We start from the raw sequence: 2714 nt of genomic DNA on the forward strand, positions 1-2714 counted from the left end.
ACATAGAAATGAGGAAGGAGCTTCCCTTTAATGCAGGCATGTGTCAATTGTTGCAATAAAACAGGAGTCATGACTAAAGAAAAGAGCTGCATCATAAAAAGAGGAAACATGGCAGAGGAGATGAGGCTCGTCATGATTAAATGAGGAAGCACGAGAGAAGTAGAAATGTGGAGAAATAACCCTAGGCTGGTTCCTTTGATAAGAGAGAGATGGTCGTGACAGAATGTCTGTTTGTTGTGTTTCAGCATTCGGGGGCTCTTCTTCTCGGAATTGGTTGTTGTGGTTTAGCAAAACGGGGCCTATTTCTCAGAATCGGCTCGATTATAGGGAAATGGTTACAAATGGGGGGTCCTGTTCTCGGAATCGGCTTAACCATAGGAATGTACAGTTTGAGCGAGGAAGTTGTTTCTCTGAATCGTCCTAACCATAAGAATATACCTTGGAATTTAAGAGGAAGGAGAGTGCGTGTGCAACTTTGTGTGCGCGTGATAGGGTTTGCTCGTGTTCTCGTTTGCTTGTCTTCCGGCATGATGGGCTCGGGGACGTGACTGAGAGGGTGTATGATGGGACATAAACTACGAAAAATAATCTTTTTCCACATTCCCTCCTTGTCCCATAATATACCCTTTTAAAATTCTTATTATTATTAGTCTTCTTCTATACTCATTAGGCCGTCTACTTGTTCCTGTAACATGATTCTTTCCTTTTCTTTCTTTCTGGACTGGGGTTTGGGAATGCAGGCAGTGGTACAGAAACTACAGAGAGCTGGGCCACACTGAATACAGAGGCAACAGGTGAAGAGAATAGCTAGAGCAAGACCTAGTATCGTAAGGATCTTCCACCCCCATGAGGACAGGAGGCCCCAGAGCCATCCCGTCAGGGACCAGGCTCCGGTGTCTGCGTCTAGTTTCTTTGAAAGTACATGAAGGCGGGAAATGGCAGAATATACTGAGGGAGCATTATCTGGAATGTACATACAGCACCTGGATCCGATCAGTTCACATACGCCACCACGGTCCGCTAATATGATATCTAGGACCATACGGTTCTGTAACATCATGAGTCTATCGAAGCCATCTCAGCGGTGATGTTACTTAATGCACCAGCTGTTTCATTTATGGCTCCCTGAACTACACGAGTCAGTTGTCTTACGTGGCAGCTATTGATCATGGGCCCCCAGAAAGGGATGATTCCTTTGAAGAAATCGCCAGCCTCCTGATCCACTGTGTCTTCAGCATCCATGACCCCCCTTCGCCGTCTATTAATCACGGTCGGAGGATCACTTAGATGATAATCTGCTCGGGCGGTGTAGGTAGGGGGGAGGAGAAATGCAATGTAGCATTTCCCGGACCAGCCTTGAGGTAGCCAAGTACGTGCGTGAGGTCCACAAATAAAATAAGTGTTGGGGGCGGTGGTCATTGTTGGGAAGTTTAAGTCAGGTAGGGTGTACGTCTTATTACACTCACTGTCTCCCATCTTCTGACCCTTGCCCTTACCTCTTACATAAAACAGGCCCTTATGAGGCACGGCCCATCCTCCCTGCTCTGTCTGTCTCTTCTGAACTGAGAATGTTTCTCTAAAGGAGGTAGTGTCGTTAAAGAGGGAATAACTGGTGTTTTCACTATTATCTGCTCGTCCCCATGTTGCGGTGAAATCTACCATCTTTTGAACAGCACGCACAGTCTTTGTTTTGATCTCGTTCCAGGTACTAGTGTTCTTGGTCTAGGTTTCAGGGATGTTTCTAACAGAGGCGGAGAATATCATAGAGAGAGCATAGGTAGATCCAGCATAGCCGAAAGGGAGAGGGATAAAAGGCATACCTCCGTGTACGGAGTGTAGCATTAAGCCGCAGACCCAACAATTGGTTTTGTTGATAACTAGCTGGTGTTGATGATGTGTGGAGATGAATGTGTTATTGAAGAATTCTTTTCTCCTACTTCCGAGATGCGGGGTAAGATCTACGTGTGAATGCATAGCAGTGTTGTTCAAAAGCGTAGGGGAAGAAAGTGGAAAAGCTAGATGAAGGAACCAACCTAGACAAGCCAGGATGCAGAAAATAAGAATCATGATAGAAAGGAAAATGTGAACTTTGTTTCGTAACAGTTTGGTACAATGAGTCTTGGTCTTCATGATTTCAGCTGCTTAGTCTGAGTAAAGTATGCACCAGTGACCGGACACTTCCCAGCAACCGCTTCACCAAGCGTCCGTCTTGGGCTTAATTAGCCACTGGTAGGTCGAGGTCAGGCACATTGTCTCAAGTCTGTTTTGGATAAGATCGCAGCCGCAATTTGTACTCTTCTTTGGGCAAAAGTTCTGGAAGGGGTGAAATAAAGTCTGTCGTTTCAGTGTCTTTAAAGTCTGATGGTTTAGTGTCTCTGGTCTCGGGATCAGCAACAGCGTCCGAAGGAGTTGGTCCCTAGAAAGGCTTGCAGTGGCTCACATGGAGCCACTCTTTTCGTCCTTCGACTTTAATGGCGGTCCTTGTTGTGAGCAGCACCAGTTTGGGAGACGTCCACCTTCTTTCCAGAGGGCTGGTTCAGTCAAAGTTTCTGACGAGCACCCATTGGCCAGGCTGAAGGGAGTGCTCGTCGGGCGTGGTCTTGTCTGGAAGGGCTGCAGCCACCTGTGAACGGCAAGAACGTAGTGCAGACATCAAAGAAGCCAAGTAATCTGTCAGTACATTTGCGTCAATATCAGTTAGCTTTTTAGGAGAT

General features: G+C 46.5%; 1 pseudogene; it reads right to left on the reverse strand.

Annotated features, from left to right (window-relative positions):
- Nucleotides 1–646: 646 nt before the first annotated feature.
- Nucleotides 647–2130, reverse strand: LOC147751150 (uncharacterized; annotated as a pseudogene).
- Between the last annotated feature and the right edge of the window lie 584 nt (nt 2131–2714).

This window comes from Lissotriton vulgaris, chromosome 1_1, assembly GCF_964263255.1.
Source record: "Lissotriton vulgaris chromosome 1_1, aLisVul1.2, whole genome shotgun sequence".
Classification (NCBI taxonomy): domain Eukaryota; kingdom Metazoa; phylum Chordata; class Amphibia; order Caudata; family Salamandridae; genus Lissotriton; species Lissotriton vulgaris.